This window comes from Pholcus phalangioides, unplaced genomic scaffold (assembly GCF_987345545.1).
Source record: "Pholcus phalangioides strain wild (caught in Gottingen) unplaced genomic scaffold, Ppha-v1.0 ptg000008l_1, whole genome shotgun sequence".
Taxonomy (NCBI): domain Eukaryota; kingdom Metazoa; phylum Arthropoda; class Arachnida; order Araneae; family Pholcidae; genus Pholcus; species Pholcus phalangioides.
The window spans coordinates 64,116,223-64,136,440 of record NW_028301601.1 but is presented as its reverse complement, the minus strand read 5'-3'; the positions used below and the strand labels follow the sequence as shown (position 1 = coordinate 64,136,440).

Sequence of the window (20,218 nt, the reverse complement as noted above, 5' to 3'; positions counted from 1 at the left end):
TCAATATTTTAATTTATTGAAAAAATAATAATTTTAATTTTTGATTGTCTTGGGCAGGGCTGTCTTTAGAGCGTCATGGGCCCCCGGCCAAGTAATTTTTTCTGAGATTTCACCTGGCAAATTTTCGAAAATTTTAACTGAGCCTCATTTTTGTGAGGTGCACGGGTGGGCCCATGCGTTAAGACGGCACTGGTCTTCTTGGGGCAGACATGGTACCCCCTATACCCCCTCCTGCATAGGTTTGTTACATTTTACTGTGGTAAAAATCTTATCACTACTGCAAAAGTAGGTTGAAGAACGGGTTATCGCCGAAATCAAATAGATTCGAAACAAAAAAACGGGACTCTACTTCAAAAAAAGAACGTATGGTCAGTGGAAAATATATGTAAATATCGTGGCCTGGCCTGTACAGAGAAGTGACTCATACTTTGAGCAACACCAATCATTTTTGACTTCCGGCGTCCCTGTATGCGCCTTTAGATTTTTGCTTTTTGTGTGTAAAGAGAGAGAGAGAGAGAGAGAGAGAGAGTGTGTGTGTGTGTGTGTGTGTGTGTGTGTGTGTGTGTTAGATTTCTGAGCAAAACTCTAACAAAAGGTAATTAGATTTTCGCTTATGACTATATTTTTTATTTCTAGAGATTGGAAATTCACATCCAGGGCCGCAACTATGGGGGAGCAGGCGGGTCTGGTGCCCGGGCGCAGGACAAGGGGGGCTGCAAATTTAACCCTTCAACCTCTCCTTTCGCATTACGAGGAGGCGCCTAAATACACTGAAGAGCCAAAAAAACTGGTACACCTGCCTAATATCGTGTAGGGCCCCCGCGAGCCCGCAGAAGTGCCGCAACACGACGTGGCATGGACTCGACTAATCTCTGAAGTAGTGCTGCAGGTAATTGACACCATGAATCCTGCAGGGCTGTCCATAAATTCGTAGGAGTAAGAGGAGGTGGAGATCTCTTCTGAACAGCACTTTGCAAGGCGTCCCAGATATGTTCAATAATGTTCATGTCTGGGGATTTAGGTGGCCAGCGGAAGTGTCTAAAGTCAGAAGAGTGTTCTTGGAGCCACTTTGTAGCAATTCTGGACGTATGGGGTGTCGCATTGTCCTGCTGAAATTGTCCAAGTCCGTCGGAATGCACAATGGACATAAATGGGTGCAGGTGATCAGACAGGATGCTTACGTACCAGTCACTTGTTGATGGCCCAGCATTGAAATCTGCAGCAATTTGCGGAAGGGTTGCACGTCTGTCACGTTTAATGATTCTCGTCAGTCGTCGTTGGTCCCGTACTTGCATGATCTTTTTTTTTCCGGCCCCAGCGATGTCGTAGATTTAATTTTTTACCGGATTCCCGATATTCACGGTACACTCGTGAAATGGTCGTACGTGTAAATCCAAATTTCATCGCTACCTCGGAGATGCTATGTCCCATCTCTCGTGCGCCGACTATAACACCACGTTCAAACTCACTTAAATCTCGATAACCTTCTATTGTAGCAGCAGTAACCGATCTAACAACTATGCCAGACACTTGTTGTGTTATATACGCGTTGCCGACCACAGCGCCGTACTCTGATTGGTTCCATATCTCTTTATTTGTATACGCATGCCTGGACCAGTTTTTTTGGCTCTTCAGTTTACGTACTTGCCTCGGTTTATCAAGTATCTAGTGGCGACCCTGTTCACATCTCAGGTAAAACATGCATATTTTCTTTGTTTCATCGGATACAAATAATATATCATAAAAGATCGTTAAAATCAACGTAAAGGAGTTATCCTTGCTTTAGTTGCTCTATTTATTCATCTTCGATTTCGCTTCTTTTCTTTGTCGCTGTCCAACCCATAGACTTAAGATATAAATTATTACTTAAGATATAGTATTATTACTCTGTGGTCCAACCACACCTTGACCTACTTAGGCTCTCTCATCGGTGACCTAAAACTTTGTTTCGACATGTATTTACGGGTATTTTTTTTTCTCATAATCTATCAGCTATTTTCCCTCAAAAGCTCTCTCTACTACAGCATACATTTTTTTTTTCACTTAAGAACCAGAAAGGAGTTAGTCATTTTTCTTATCGGCGTTTCAACGCCACTCGATCGCTCTATTCCCGCGTTTCTCAACTTTTCTATACCAAGCACCAGTAAAATATCTTTCATTGTTTTCGTTGGCTAGATTTTTTTTATACATTTGTCCCGTTTTTTCAACGATACTTAATTGAATTTGTAGTATTTGCCAAAGTCGTGAATACACAGCGTTTTCATGATATAAATTATATTATGTTAATTATGGCAAATATTTTAAATATTAACCTCACATATTTTGTCAGGTTTAACTTTTTGTCCTCCATTTTTTTTTTTTTTTGAATTTTAATTACGATTGGGGATTGTGCCTATTTTAGCCAATGTTTTCGATGACGATGGGCATGTCCCATATATTTTAATGACTATTATTTATACAAATACAATTACAAAGCTACAACAGGCAAAATGCCCAATGAGGTGGCTGATAAAAAGATGCCCATAACAAATATGGATGTCATAAATTTCTAAAATACAGCAACCCTAAATGCAATTACAAAAATTAAAAAACCATATACACGTGATAAAACACAATACAATGCTCATAAGAAATATTTATGGTGGTCCATTATTATTTAAGATCCGAGTTTACCGAATTTTATTTTTCTTAATGAAATGTGGTTATCAGATCATTTGAATGTTATTCTCGTTAATATATTTTTGTTACTGCGATTTGTAGCAGCCCTCTATTTCAGAAAATGGAAAACATGTGGCAACACGAACACGAAACAAGCGGAACTCGACAACATAATTACGTTAGGACCACACATACTTTTCAGAACACACATTCCGGCATGTACCGATTCGTTAGAAATACCGTAGAGGAATTTGTACGAAATGCATGTACGGTTTAGTAGTAGTAGCCCTTTATTTCCACGCCCTACAGCAATGTTAGCAGTTATTAGCAAATTTTAGCATTAAAATTAGCATTTAAAGCAATAAATTGCAATTTTTGGCTAAAATTAGTGATATCCTTATTTAGGATCGCAATTTCCTGCATTCGCGTCGATGATGTATGGTGAACCTAAGTATGAAGATATAATTTTATTTGAACCCCCATAGATATTACTAATAGCAATTGCAACGAGTGAATAATTTTATCAAGTCTGCCTATGAACCAACTCTGGACTACCTCAGGTTGCTACAGCATACATTTTTCTCAACTTCTAAGTATTAATATAAATACAAAAAACAACGCTACAACAGGCAAAATGCCCAACGAGGTAGATGATATAAAGATGCCCATAACAAAAAAATATGGATGTCATATATTTCAAAAATACAGCAACCCAATTAAAAATGCAATTACAAACAATATATATATACATGATAAAATATTATACAATACCCATAAAGAATACTTATGATTGTCTTATTCTAAGTATGGATAAATTCTCGATTTACCCCAACATGTTATCGTATTTCTTTTTAAACGTGTCAATTGTGTTACAATTTACTACCTCCGCGGTTAAGCTATTCCATTTATTTACAGAGAATTTATTTATTAGAGAAAAATTCTGTGCGATACCATAACCTCGCATTGTCCCTTAACAATCGATACTGGTGTTCCCTTGTAAAAGCAAATGATTGACAGTGAAAGCCCATCACCAAAGCTGGGGAAATAAGGATAATAACAACAGTGGATGGTCGCTGCTAGATTTCTCTAATGGTAATCATCTGACACTTCACAATGATGGCTCGAACACATACGAATATTTCGGAGCCACAGGTGCTCCAGACGTTACATTGTCAAATTTTGTTCCACCGCTTGATAACCTAACTTGGAAGTTCAGGCATCTCGATGTTACACATAGCCCGCATTCTCATTTAGAAATTTCTATTTCTGATCAACCATCAATCATTAAGACGGTCAAATTCTCCAACTCGAGACGCCGAATTGAGAAGTTCACGAGATCATTGGTTGATCAATTACCTCTCCTGGAACGAAATATCAACTTAGCTACATCCACCGAACAATTTGAAGAATGCACGAATGATCACTTCAATCTCTTGAAAACGCAGGGTAACAAGTATCTCCTTATATCAAAGCAAAAGACACGATATTTCGACGGGTTGGGACCAAAGAGGTCGCTAGACGGAAATGCAGGTCCAGTAAGAGAAGGTATCTAGCGGCAAACCCAGATAATAAGGAGGTATGGAGAATCATTTTTCACCGTAACGGCCTTATATTCAAAATTAATCAGGAAAACAAAAAAAAAACCTCCTGGAAGGAATTATGTAGCTCAGCTACAAATCTATATGGTATATTTTACAAAGCAATGGTGAAACAATTTTCTCTGTCCCCACAACTTTTTTCCAAACTGATAAAAACGAGAATTTGACTGTCCTGGAACAAGCCCAAAGGCAACTTCAAGAATTTTTCCCTGAGTCTAACTATCCAACCAATCTTCAAATAAACTTATCAACGACTAGTTTGGTGCCTCATGAACCGGATATTAAGGAAATCTCTCATGACAAGAACTGTGGCACATTGCAAGTCATTTAAATAAGAAAATAGCTCCTGGCAAAACGCAATTAATAATGTTACCCTTCAAGCTCTACTGCAAAGTTTTTCCGGGGTGTTCTTCGCATTATTTAATAAATGCCTTCAACTTGAACATTTTCCATGACATTTCAAGATTAGCAATGTCCTTTTCTTCCTTAAAAAAATCATATAGACCCATTCATTTATCAACATTGGGTAAATTGTTCGAAAAAGTATGCCAGAGAGTTATCTTATTGGAAAAATCTAATGTCATCAGCCCCCTTCAATACGGATTTCGCCATGGGAAGAACGAGCTCTCGTGGACATTTTCAGAGATCATAAATCAAAGAATTAAAAAACATAACGTCATAATAATTACCCTTGACACCCAGGGGGCTTTCGATCACGTCAATCATAATATCATCAGGGAAAAATTACTTAATATGCCTATACCATCTGAATCACTAAATGCAACAAGGGGTCATGTCACATTTTTTTAATTTTTATGTTTTGATGGACTCATGTAATAGAGATATCATACTCATCGTTTTATGATAAAATGGGTCAAGTCTCGTCTCTAGATGCTGAGAAAAAACGGATGTTAAAAGTAAAAAGGTGTCAAGTCCAGGCCATGACCCCTTTTTACATTTAGTTCTCAAGACCGCTAACAGGTAGCAGCAAGGTTTTCCTGTTGAGTTACATTAATAAGAAGGTTTTCTTCGTTTACGTTTTTGTTTTGTTATTTGTTCTTTATTGTTTTTTGTTTAAAACGTAGTAGTTGTTATTATGTAATTATGTTATAATTATTAGTACAGAAAAGGTACTAATTAGTACACTTAGTAGGAAATTAGTACACTTCTGTTCGCCGGCTGCCCATTTACACAGACCATGGATGCTTGGCATACTACGTCGAGAAGAATCAAAGGAAAAGATAAGAAAAAATGGTGAAATTCCTTGAGGAACATCCCGAGAAGATAAGGGATCCGTCTCCTCCAGCTCCTGCAACTCCGGTACCAGCGCCGGTAAGGAGATCGCCGCGTCTTCACCCTGACAGTGCGCTGGTGGCACTGTTTGCGAGCGAGGAGCAGGATGAATCCCAAACCTAATTAATGACGTCTCGGAGAAATTAGACTGACTGTATTGAACTGCCGGAGTGCAATGAGATGCTCTGCCCTTCTTGTCATTTGATTCAATCCTTGATCACTCAAATTTATGATTGCGCCTTTTGCGATACGATTTTTATACAACTTTCCATGACTATTTATTATCCGTGCCCGTTGCACTTTACTTTAACTTGATTAATTTGATTCTTCGATTTACATAATTTTTGATTTCCTTGCACTATATGTAATCTTTGACGAATCAATAAATTTTGGTTTTACCGGAGATGCCCTGTTCCCCCCCTCGGGGGGGGGGGCAAAGTGCTTGCGTTGCTTCTTGCGACAGAGCCTGGGTGTCTCGCGGTTTCTCCAGTACAGAAAAGGAGCAAAAAATTTTATGATGCAATCATAGTAGCTAAAGAGCTTTGCCAAGAAAACAGCGATATTTTATGTCTGTGTATTGACAATATGGCTACTGTATCGTTACCTCGGATTCCAGTGCAAGATATCTACTATTTTAGGCAGCTGAGTGTCAATACTTTCGGATCATAACCTAAGAGATGGTAAAATGAAATGTTTCGTTTATGACGAAACAAATGGAGGCAAAGGGCCTAATAAAGTTATGTTCTGTTTGAAAAAATATATTGATGGAGCTGAAGATGGAAACATCTTGTAACTTTTTATGGACAACTGTGGAGGGCAGAATCAGCAACCCTCGTTCACCGCACCCAATGGCCAGAGAATTGAGACAGCAACTTCTTACGAACAGCCACATCAATATAGAGTGGGTCAAGGCTCATAATAATAACGTGGGCAGACCGGCTTGCGAAGGAGGCCACACGACTGCAACATGAGGATAGTTCCATTTTGCCGCCCAGGTCATGGGCCAAACGAATCCTCCAGCAAGACCTGCTCTCGACATGGCTGGAGAGATGAACACATGCAATTACTGGAAGGTCCACCTTCGCTGTACGACAAAGGGTAAATCTTAAAAACCATCCGTGGAGACGAAGCAACACTTTGTTCGTAACTGAACATGAGCCCTTTCAGGCATACCTACACCGATTCCGCATTGTTCCCACTATAACGTGTGTATGTGGACAAAAGGGAGATCTCAGACACTACATGACGAAGTGCGTGACTACATCGTCCTATCACGTCAAAGTACGAACTGAAGATCACTCAGGAAGTTGGAAGAAAGTATTTCTCAATAATCCCATTGAGTGCAACAAAATACATGATATGATGACTTTTTTAGAACAACACGACGACCTCCTCATCAGAAGGCAGAGGGACTCGCTTGAGGATTCCGAAGACGAGCCCTACGACGCCGAACCACGTCAAGCGAGATATTATACACGACTGCAGCGAAGAAAGGAAGTTGAAAATATGGCAAGCACCCGTGGTGAACAGTGATCTGTGCCGTGACTTTTCGCGCGCGAGTGTATGTTGGTATACTGTGATATAGCGCGCTGCTCTGGTGAATGCTTGCTGGATTCTGGTTCTGATTCAACTGAGTCTGACAATTTTTTTTTGTGTGTCGAGGTATGACGGGCTGGACTGATTTGCGCAAGTATTTTTCAGCCAGTGAATGTAATACTGAAAAGTTGTACAACACTATATTTTTGTTGTTCCCAAGTAGCACAAAGATATAGATCTATATCGTGAATGTGATATATTCAAATATTTAAAATTTTGGACGGTAGATGGCGCCTTTTCAGAAGAGAAAAAAAAAAGTGTAATCTGCTGGAGGTGGGTGGGTTTGAGCTCATGTACCCTGAACTTCTCCCATCTCACTCAGACAGACAGAATTTAATTTTTCTCGTCGCTGCCCAGCCCAAAGGGGCTGCCTGGCGACTTACAGACTGCTCTTGCTAGCTATGAAGGGGGTTATAGACAAGTTTGTGCGTGTTTGTGTAGATGTGAAGTACTTGTAAGTTAATAGAGAAAAAAAAAACATACAGTCCGATAAATGCTACCATCAGAATAGTAAAATGCACAAAGATCAGCCAAACTTCATCAAAATGTTACTCTATGCAATAGAGTTGATCGGTAAAATCAATAGAGTAAAAAAAAAAATATATATATATATATAGACATATACACACATACACATATACTACATATTATGCGATAAATGTATATTATAATGGACACAAAAATGAAATCACCCATGTACAATTCACCAAAATGCTACATAATGCACTAATGAGAAAATAATAATAAAAAATAAATCTAACATACAAAAGAAGTCATAACAAAACAAGTGTGTTAGCCGAAATTATACAAATTGGTGCAGTGCAAGATCAGTCATGTACATCAAACCCCAATGCCACTCTATGCAATAGAGTTGATCGATAATTTCGATAGCAAATTAAAAGTACAAAAATATTATGATAGATAGACAAAGATTATACAGCTCAGTAGTTCAGACCCTAACGCACCGACCATGGCACGTACAGCACGTTTTGAGGCCTGAGAAATTTTAGTCTTTGACGTGGGTTGTAATCGACTAGCTCTCTCAGATGCTCGTATTCTGAGTTCCTCATCCTTTCAAAGTGATCCTCTGAGATTTGTTGGATGTAGCTGAGGATGGTTGGAATCTTCAGGTCTTTTCTAATGTCAGCCCCTCTCATGTACTTTGGGGCACGCACAAGAGTTCTCAGTATTTTATTCTGTTGACTTTGCAGACGCTGCATATTGGTTTTTGAAACATGAGCCCATACTGGGGCGCCGTAGGTCATGATAGGTCTAATGATTGATTTAAACAATATGACTTTGTTTTTAAGAGTTAGTCTTGCACTTGGAAATGTAATGCGTGACATCATTCCCATGGTTTGAGTAGCCTTAGTTCTTACGTGATTTATTTGAGGAACGAAGGATAATGATTTGTTTAGAATACATCCCAAATATTTCACTTCCTTCACAGGTCTTATGGCTTCTCTGCCCAGGTAGATTGGTGCTCTAGTGAATTTGGTTCTTCTTGTTAGCCAGATGAACTGACCCTTGGCATGATTAAGCTCGACAGCATTACCCTCACACCAGTCTTCAACCTCCTCCAGAGTCTCCTGAAGATTTTCTCTGCATTTATCAGATTTTCTGTTGTTGGTGATAATAATTGCATCATCCGCAAAGAGTCCCAGTATGCCCATTTGGGGGGCAGGGAAGTCATTGATGTAGATGGAGAAGAGCTGAGGCCCAAGAACTGATCCTTGGGGAACCGAGGCTCTTATTGGACGAACAGAAGAACAAACATTTCCATTTTTTACCAGAAAATGCCTGTCTTTAAGATAGCTGTTGAAGAACAACACGTAGTGGTCAGGAAAACCGTATTCAACAAGCTTGGACAACAGAGTTACGTGATTCGTTTTGTCAAACGCCTTGCTAATGTCCAAGCACATTGCGCAGGTGAATTCCTTGTGGTTGAAGGCTTGTATTGCGAATTCTACGACTCGATGCAGCTGTGTGACACAGGAGTGGTTTCTTCTGAATCCATGCTGCTCAGGACGAAGAAAATTAGAAGATTCGAGATAGTTATTGAATCGTATAAGAAGAATACGTTCAAACAGCTTAGATATATTGCTCAGAAGGCTGATCGGTCGGAAATTTTTGGCTATGAGAGGGTTAGAGCCAGATTTGTGGATAGGTTTGATTACTGAAAGCTTCCATATCTTCGGGAAGTGACAAGTTTTTAACAAGCTATTAAAAATGTTGGTGAGAGTCATAAGGGCAGATTTTTGAGAGCAAGATTGGAGAATTCATCCAGTCCAGAGGCTTTCTTGATCGAGAGCTTGTTAATAAGTTCTCTAATCTCCTCCATAGTTGTTAGCTCTGAATCTTGAAACCCACTAAGACTCTGATGACGTGGTCTGTTGAGAAATTCCTCAATTTTATTCAAGTGTTCCCGCCGAGTGCCAATCGGTTGATTCGTGTTAGGTTTGAATTGACCCTCATAAGTATCAGCAAGCACTTCCGCTATCTCAGCATCAGTGAAAACCAATTCACCTCGTTCGTTTTGAATTTTGTTAATTTTCTTGCTTTTCTTTTTGCAGATCTTCCAAACTTTCCAAAGGGAACCTTCACTCGCAGTGGCCTCTTCAACGAAGTTCGAAAAGCGCTCTTTGACGAATCCTTTGATTTCTTTCCTGATTTCCTTTTCCAGTCGATTGAGTGCAACTTTATCCAAAGGGCGACGAAATCTTTGCCAGTATTTTCTTATTTTATTTTTGAGTCTAATTTTTTCCTTTAGCTCAAGAGAGATTCCAAATTTGTTTCCCGGATATTTGATTTTTCTAGTTGAATTGTGTAATGCGGCTTTAATACTGTCCGAAAAGATGACCGTTGCTGCTTCAACTTCCTCCTTGTTTGCATGCTGAAGCTCGAGAACTTCGTCAAGATCTAGCAGATCCCTGAATTTATTCCAGTCAGTGGCAAGGCAGAAAGGAACATCTTGAGGCCTTGTTAGATCAATCGTGAATATGATTGGATTATGTGTTGAGTTGAGGCCAGTGAACGATTTTAAGTCAACATTATTCCGAAAGTTTTTAGAAAGACCATAGTCAAGTACATCCGGTGTACCCCGCCTTCCAGGGTAGTGGGTTGGTGTGGAGCTGGAGTGTATTTGTAGGCATTTGTTTCTACACCATCTTTCCAGAATTCTACCACAGGAATTTGATCTGTTACTGCAGAAGGCAGGACTTTTGCAATTCCAGTCCCCAGCCAGTAGAATTGGATTGTTGGTGTTGATCAGAAAGTTAAGTAGATTCAGGTCAAGTTTGTTTCTAGGTGGCTTGTATATTGCACATAGAGATATTGGATGCCTGTTAATAAAGATGGTAACTGCCAGATTTTCCATGGAGTCGGAGTCTGGTGTATCAAGTTCTTTAAATGGTATATCATTTTTGATGAAAACTGCTATTCCACCTCCTCTTTCGTTTAGTCTATCTTTTCTGAGGCAGGTGTAGTTAAATATGTTAGTGGTGTGTGAAGGCTTCAACCATGTTTCGCATACGAGGGCTACATCTCTAGCTCTGTATCGTACCAACCCACCACTACACCACTGGTTATTGGTTGTTATTATAACATTAATTTAGAAGTAATGTTTTTTTTACTTGTATTTTCAATCAAATTTATTCATTTTCATGTATGCAAAAAAATTACTAAATAGAAATTGTTAGGCATATTTATCATTTTGAGGCAGATAATTGAAAAATTATATTATAATTAAGGAAATTATATATAATACAAGAAACAAATTAATGTATTTTGTAGTATATTAATTATTTATTTAAAATTATTCATTTATGCTAATAAAACAAAAAATGCAGAATAAAAAATATGCAACACAAAAAAGTTAAAATTCTCAAAGTAGGGTAAAAAATGAGAACATCAAAGGAAAAAAATTAATAATAAATAATTTTAAGAAAAACACACATATACAACAAAAACAAGGGCAAATTTTTCTAAATTAAAAAAATGTGTGCAATTATAAAGTGGCAATTAAAGTTACGGTGGATAAGAGTTCTTGCTCCTCTTAAAATACCAACATCTACTATGTAAAACATACACAGTAAGGATTCAATTATAACTGATGAAATGATTTTGATATATTAACATAATTAATCCTATTAAAATCAAAATTTCATATGAAAAATTATTCATTCAAACGTTTTTAATTCCCATTCAAACAAAAAATTTTACCGACTTTAAATTTTCTCAAAATTTTTATTTGAAGGCAATATTTTTATTTAAATGCACACGATATGTTGATATATCAGCATATTGTGAATCTGATATATATCTTTGTCAGGTTCACGATATAGATGTATGTCATGTTCAGGATATAGAGCTATGTCTTCTTTGATAGATCTATATCAGGTCTATATCGAGAATCTGATATAGATCTTTGTCAGGTTCACGATATAAATCTATGTTTTTCAAATTATATTAAAATAATTTATTGTCCCGAGTTGTTGTCCTTCAAAGTAGAGATTATTCACATGGAATCAAATACATATTCGACTTAAAAATTAAAGACTTGATCAATTAATATCATAAATAATTTGCACCATATAGGACAAGATCGTTCTATATTATAGCTATGACATCTGATATTCCTCTGACATTTCGATATATAACAGTACGGTCCAGATATTTTAGTATATCGTTGTGCTACTGGGGTTGTTATTATTATTATTTTTTTCTTCTTCTTCATATGCAAGAATGTAAACCTCAGGGGCACTAAATGTCTGCTCGCGAAATGTTAATGGTGCTTCCTGGTGTAAAATAGGTGTTTTTTTTTCCTTCTCCTCCACAATCGAGTCTGATATCAGGCTCTCCGAGACCGTCCATCCCTTTGGGAAAGAGCGCAAACCATCCCAAGATGGTCTCTCTGGGCGGTCAGCGGTCATGTCTGTCTGTGGAGGGCAGAATAATAACACATTAATGAGGTTTTTGATGTTCTTAGTAGAGTCTGAACGTTTTGAGGAAATTAAATTTCATTTCCCCATCAGAGGGCATTCTTTTTTACCGTGATAGGGATTTCGCTCTGATAAAAATACTTATCAAGAAGAATGCGAGATTGTACACAGTGGATCAATATGTGGATTTGATCAACCAGAATGCATCAAGGTTTACTGTACGCAATACGTCAATGGTATTGGCTCACGAATCTTCCCATTAAGAAAACTTGGTGTACCACTATTAATATTCCAAAGCAAAGCTTATTCGTCGACAAAACTTCCAATAACCAAAGTAAAAGGGATGACTTGAATAAAACAAAAAATACACCCTAATGGAGTATAACAATTTTTGGGACCAAATTTTTAGTGCACCAACTATTAACTCATTAGAGGCAAACGGAAGAGGAGTACTTTTGATCCCCGTCTAATAGAAAGTTTCTATAGTATAAAAAGCCTAAATAAAGTTTGTTTCATTGCTTACATTTGTTTATTTATGTGTTTTCCTGAGACTTTTCATTAGAGAATTGGGCTCTAAAATGTTTAATTGTTAAACATTAAAAAAAGGGGTTATGTCCGTATCAGATTTCACTCTCTCGTGGCTCTTCTTAAGTAATAAAAATCTAAAATCCTCTCTCAGGGCTTCATTAAATGCATTTACAGACACTGCAATTAAATTTTTTTACTAAAAAAAAATTATTGGAGAAGATATACGTTTTTTACCTCTCCTGAAAACTTGAGAAAATGTGGCATGACCCCTTTCTACATTTAGCGATTCATCTAATCTATCCATTATCCTGATAAGCTTGCTCCAACACAGGGTGGTACATATAATGTATATAATTATATGTCGCCATCTGGGGGCTAACGTCGTAAGAGCTATAAGCTGCGCTAGGAGGCTGTCCATGCGCAGTTCAGCATTCATACATATGCTCTAAGGAAGGAAAATGTTTGTCCTCTGTAGTTCCTATATATGACAGTGGCTGAGAAGATCATCGCATATGGTGCGCCAGCCTGGGGTATCACATTAATCGAGGAACATGGTAGAGGTCTTGATTCTATCCAACGTGGTTGCTTATTGTACAAAGCTTACTCGACGTCACCAGCGAACGCCCTGCAAATCTTGGCTGGCCTGCCTCCATTAAGATATATCTTGCAGTACGAAACTAAAATAGGGGCACTTCGGAACAGACGCAATATCCAGCTACAAGATGCAACTTACATCAGTCACACTCAACTCCTAAGGAAAATCGCCGGATGGACGAGACACCCGGCAGAATATCCTGATGATAGACAAATATATACCGATGGTTCAAAGACCGAAGGTGGAGTTGCGGCGGCTTTTACTATTTCAGAAAGATGACATCTTCTGCAGATGGTCTTGTAAATTGAATACCAATAACACGGTATTCCAAGCCAAACTTTTTGCTTATTAAGAAAGCGGAAGAACTCCAGAAGGGAACATCTATCTTCACAGATTCACTTTTATCACTCCATTCAATCAGGGATCCTGTCTCAACACTTCATCGCTAGGCAAATCAGAAAGGTTCTGTGTGCCAATCCTCAAATCAGTCTCAATTGGGTGAAAGTTTGCAGGAACATAGGGAATGAACAGGCAGACCAACTTGCAAAAGCTGCGACTGCAAGGGTGACGTCTGACTTTTCGCTGCTCTTCCCTTAGTCATGAGCAAAGAACATCTTATCTGAGAAAATGATGCATAAGTGGCAAAATCGATGGCAGACAGAACGCAAAGTTGGCAGGAAAAAATAAAAATAAATAAAAATAAAAAAATAAATAAATATATATATATATATGCCCTCCTCCCCACCGCTAGATACAAATATAGGAAATGGACCAGGGAAATGGTTATATTCTATTCCGAACATGGTCCTTTCCCAGCATATCTGGCGAGATTTCATCGACAGACTGAGAGATGCAAATGTGGCGGGGAGGAAACGGTCATTCACTACGCTACAGCCTGCCCGTTGACCAAAGAATTCCACTTACAATTCCAATCCCGAACTTTCTAAGTTATTGCGCCTAGAGTACTGTTGAAGATCACAAACTGATTCCGTCAGATTCTGTACTTCTAGTTTGAGCCGTCTATTTTCGAGTTGCAAATTGGAGTTGGTTTTTTTTCAGGTCATCTAAGGATTTTCGCAAGTTTAGAATAAGATCGTAGTTGAATTCCAATGATTCTTTGAATTCCTCTAACTTGTCAGAGATGAATGTCTCTAGATCGGCATGCTGAGATGTTAATCGATTCAATAAATCTATATAACTCAGATTTGAAGATAGATCGGCTGCAGAGGGTGGAACCGAATTCGACGCTGCATCAGCACTTCTAGTCTTAACACCAAACCGATTAGCTTGTTGACACGCTATGCATTTCCAGTAAGATTTTTTTTCCGAAGTAACTTTTCTGAAAGATTTTTCGGAAAAGCCTGCACATTGATAGTGGAATGAGTTTTTACAATTTGTGCAACACATGATGTCACTGGGAACCAATACTGAATCTTTGCAACGAAAAAACACGACTTCATCAGACATGATTTCGGACATTAAACCAAAGCATATATGTGTAAAAAAAAATTTGAAATTAGTTAACTTTACAAAACATAAAAAAAAAGTAGTTTAAAAGTGGTAAAATTTTTTTCAAAGAAAGGGAGCCAGAGAGAGAGAGAGAGAGAAGTGACAGAAATCGCTGCGTACTAGCCCGTTGCCACCCTTTAAAAAAAAGTATGTACTTTTTATATCTTACGTCTCGTGGCATCGCTCTTTATGTCTAGATCATTCCCACAGACCATCTAACTGGCAATCAAAAGTCCCTCCGGCTCCTTCAGTCTTGTGATATTATTAATACCAGTAATTGGTCAATATCGACAATTCCCACTTACACCTTTATAGCTCACTAGCTATAATACCCGGCGCTGCCCGGGTTTTCTTCAATGAGGCTGTTAGAAACACGTGATATCTCCCTCTTTCTTTGAGGGACATGCAAACCGTGTCTAAGTTAACCAATATGGCGACTTCCTGTGAGACTCATGAAATAAACAAATCTAGATTTAAAGAAACATAGAAATAAATATATACTTTTCTTTCCTTTTTTAAGGGGCGCTATATATTTCTATTCCCTCCCCCAAACTTCAAGTTAATTATCTGCCTGTTTCAGCTTTCAAAAATGCTTAATTAAAGCTGTGGAATTTTTTCGATGTACTTTTTATGGGCCCATAATTAATTTTAAAACAACCTAAACTGTATGAATTGATGCAGTTGAATATCAGAAGATAATACGGAGACATTAATTTTTCATGCTTGAGAAGATATAAATAAAAAGTTGAAATCAATGTTATTACATGAATACCCAACTCAAAAGTAGGTGCGGCTAATTACTTCATATTCAATCTCCTGGGCTTAGTATACCTCTAAGTAAACACAATATTTCAGAAATCGGGAATTCTATACAATTTTTAAAATTATTGATGTGGCGGAAAACCCCACCAAATTTCAGCATTTCTATAGTAAAATCGGCAATTTTAACAGTGATTTCTATGAGTCTCACCCTTTTCCTGACCCTCAAAGCGATGCTGATGATGATTATGACGTCTATTCAAAAAGCCTCACTACTGAGAGTATTGAAATGTAATTGTATTGAATAGTAGTATTGTGTAGTATTGAAAGTATTGGCAAACCATTATAAAGGCATAAACTATTATACATATACATATACTAACAGGATTAAAGAAGTGACAAACCATTGTAAAGGCATATACACGTCTGAAATGCATTGCCGGGGAACCACGGTAACCAAAGTAAACGTTCGGAAAGTGATTGTTGAGGCCCGAAGACCATTGTTGCCCTACAGTGTTTTGCCCATTTGGGGCACTTACCCTGCTCTGACAAAAATTTAAAGTAGCCTATCGTTTAAGTCGGGTCCCATTTGGTATATATGCAAAATTTGGTGACGATAGATCTAAAATTGTAGATTTGTATAGAGAACATACACACACACAGACAGACAGACAGAAAATCAATTTTATATATATAGAAGACTAGCTGATACCCGGTGACGTTGCCCGCCCCGTAAAAAAATGTATATATGTATAGCTTATTAATTATTTCTTAATCAAAAAAATTTCTGCATCAAGTAAGAAAAAATTACTTTTATTTTTAAATATTTTAATTAAAATCTTCAGGCAATCGCTTGTGGATACACAATATTTTTGTTTGTCCATCTGGTGTGTAGATGTACAAATTTTTGCTATTACCAACACGCGAACAGGTGACGAAAAGGTGTCCGTGTGAAAAACAAGGCTCAAGTAAGTTGATACCTGCCACTGCTAACGACTGGCCTTGCGCTTTGTTGATTGTCATGGCAAAAGCTAAACGAATCGGGAACTGTAATCGCTTGAAAGTGAATGACATTTCTTCGGTGATAATTGGGATACGTGGAATGAAGACTTCTTTTTCTTTGTCGCATCCAGTTAGAATCGTTGCTTCAATGATGCAATTGTGCAATTTCTTCACGCAGAGTCTGGTACCATTGCAGAGTATCGGTGTCTCCAAATTTCTTAAAAGCATTATAGGTGCTCCGACTTTGAGGGTCAAATTGTGTGGTGGCACACCCGGAATACCCAAAGGAGTTCAGAAATTCTGCAGGATACAGAACTAAATGTCTGTGCCGTGTCTGTGACAGTGTCAACCGATTTATAAGATGTGGAGTCTCCTGGAATAATTTTTAGGATTTTTTCGTTGATCTTGTTCACACTGTCATTTTTCGGTGCCAGAATCGCTCTCCGAAAGCCACTCATGGTTTTGGTCATTTTGTTGAATGTTTAGGAAGACTTTGTCTGCAAGTTCTTGAGCTGAGTTTAACAACTAGCAAAATCCATTTGGGAACGTAATCGGTCCAGTGCTTGGGTCTACTGGTTGGTCAACTGATGTGAAAATGATAGCAGTGCTGAGCCATTTTGCAGTTGAACTCGCATGTTGGTGGATAATGATAATTTTTTAACTTCGTGCCAGAGTGTTGATGATTTGAGGCAAGCATTGAGTTCATCAGCTGGCGTTGAACATTTTTATTCTCAGTTTTGTCAGCGCAGTTGTTGTTCTCTGTTGTCAGAGACGTCATACGTCCAGCTTGTGCAGCGAATATTATTCAAACGCCTTTTAAGAATTTTTTAAATTGAAACTATACCTATACGATAGGCGGTTGATGAGATAAAGGCCGCATTAGCACTTACAGGATACCCTGTACATAGGCTAGCAGAAATACCCGGCGCTCTTCCTGGGTTTTCTTCAATTACTGGGAGGATTGGAAAAGTGACAAACCGTTATAAAGGAATAAACTGTTATAATAACAGAATTAAAGGTGTGACAAACCATTGTAAAGGCATATATGCACGTCTGAAAGGCATTGTTGGAAACCACGGTAACCAAAGTAAACGTTCCGAAAGTGATTGTTGAGGCCCGAAAAAGGGTGTTGCCGACAGTTTTTCGCCCATTTCGGTTATTTGCCCAGCTCTGACAAACTTTTAAAGTACAATAGCCTACGGTTCAATCCCGGACCTGTTTGGTATATATGCAAAATCTGGCTACGATCGGTCTAAAACTGTAGATTTGTATAAAGAACATACATACATACATACATACATACATACTTTCACATTTATATATAAGATTGCACCTGAATCTGTACACTTATCCTGTTTTTCTTTTCATGTTCTATTTTCAGAGATTTGGGCCTATGAAAAAACCCTTCCAACAGAGGACAAGATGAGAGGAGTTGCTGTTGCAGATCGGCTGATGGTCGGGGACCGAGTACGGTGATGAAGGCTGATGGCTCGGGGTATTTTCGTTGGTCTCTTGCGGGCGATTCGCCAAAGGCTCATTGGCGGCCAGCGTGGGTTTCCGAGGAGTTTGGGCGTGGGGAAGGGGGGGGGGGTGATTTCCGTGATTCGGAGGCGATGGGGGCCCCGGCAGGGTTTGGTCCTGTGGATCACGGGCCGGGTATGCCTGCCGTGCCCGGACATCAAGAGATTTTTTCCAGCATCGCCCAGCCGCTAGGTAATCTGCTTGAAAGCGAGGGCCATGTTTGGTGTTAGTGTTTGTAGTCCTTTGCGTGGGTTGGAGGACCAGTAGCGCAATGCCAGCCGGCGTTCGGCTCGTGGTCTTTTTTTTCCAACATGGCCCAGCCGCAAGGTAACCTGCTTATATCCCACAAGGGACAGAGCGGGGGCCATGTTTGGTGTTTGCATAACTCAAGCCCGTGTGCCAATAAGGACGCCAGTAGCTCTTCTCTGCACCACTTCAACCAAGTCTATGCCCCTCCGTATATATATATATAGGTATGGTCTCTCCAAAACCTTACACCATACTCCAGTCCAGGACGAACTAAGGATCCGAAAAGAGGAAAATGACTTTAAAAGAACGAGAAGAACCTTTTTGAAAATGAAACCGAGCATTCTATTCGATTTTTTGACCACCGCTGAACAATGTTCAGAACTAAAATGAGCGACCATGCACTTGCCAACGCTAAACGGCATGCTCCATTCATTTGCCCATGCTCCAATCCTGCTTAAGTTGATATGGAGCAACTCCCTATCGCTTTGATTCCCGACTACCCCCATTAGCTTTACGTCATCTGCGAATTTGCTAGTAATCCCATCGATACCCTTATCGAGTTTATCGATAAAAAGTGAAAAAAATATGGGGGGGGGGGCCAAGGACATTTCCTTGACGAACTCTACTTGTGACGCCAGGCCAACCAGAAAATTTACCGTTCGCCATAACGAGGTGGCTGAGAAAAAGATGCCCATATAAATATGGAAATATATGACATCCATATTCTTATGGGCATCTTTTTCTCAGCCACCTCGTTGGGCATTTTGCCTGTTGGGGCGTTGTATTTGTATATGTTTTGTATTTGTATCCAATTCAGCAAGTTGCCCTCAATCCCAATCTCCTGTAAACGCTTCAAGAGTTTTCTATGTTGGACCCGATCGAATGCCTTCTGGAAACCAAGGTAAACAACATCTACATTTGTGACCTTACCCAAAGCCTTCGTCACGATTAGATAAGTATTAAACATTTTTTTTTATCGGTGTTTCAACGGCATTCGATCGCTCTATCCGAAACTCAAAGTGGACGAAAGTAAGCCTCTGGGGAAGGGCGCTGAAGTTGACTGCGGGTGTGATGAAAGTGACGAGAGCTGAATTGAAAAAAAATATATATACATGTTTTCCAAAATGAATGCGATGTTTTGAGGTGTCTTAGTGAAGAAGCAGCATCAATGTGCTCCCCGTTCCAAATCATTTTTAAGCTTTCAATGCTGTTTTTTTCCAAATTTTTCTCCGTTTTTCGAACTCGAATATCTCAGTGGATATAGCACTTAGAAACGTGCAAATTTTTTTTGTTGGCATCAGGAGAGACAGGGTAACAACTTTTTAATCGGGTTTTAGGGCGCACGGAGACTGTATCAAAAGTTTTTTTATTTTTATTTCAACAACAATACAAACCCCTTGAAACATGAATGATGTATATGAGTATTATACGTTATTTGTAAACTTTATCCAACTGGAAGTGTGCCTCTAGGATCAACGGTTCACCAGTAAAATGTCATACGCCCTGTTTGCAGTGCCGCTGTACATGTATATACAGTATAACTTATATAGTTGTTTCATCTTGTAAAGTACTTTCTCCTCACAACACTTTTGTGTATTACATAGAAAGTAGCTTCACGGCAACTTCATTAACACGTGCAGAGCGTAAATAGAGCAAAATAATACCAACAGAGGCGTCGACACGAAGAAAACATTGGAGGGGCTGAAAGTTGCTGGTTGTCCCGTATATATGGGACTCGTGCGCGTACTCAGGCGAGGGGAGGGTACATTGAATTGTTTCTTCTTAAATTATTGGTGGAGGGAGGGGGCCTCAGCTACCTTACAAAATTTATTGGGTGGGTTCAAATGATCTCTTAACCCCTAGGTTCCAGTGCCTATGAATACCAATCTTATTAATCACCCTCGACAGAAAGTTTGGAAAGTACGAATATATTGAATGCGATTTTGAACAAAATATGTAAAATATCATTG

General features: G+C 38.8%; 1 protein-coding gene across 3 annotated transcripts in view; it reads right to left on the bottom strand.

The window, feature by feature from the left end:
- The window catches only part of LOC149084759 (cytochrome P450 2J4-like), an 89,437-nt gene that overhangs the window by 19,787 nt on the left and 49,432 nt on the right, over positions 1-20,218 (bottom strand). The gene's annotated exons all lie outside the window — the stretch shown is intronic.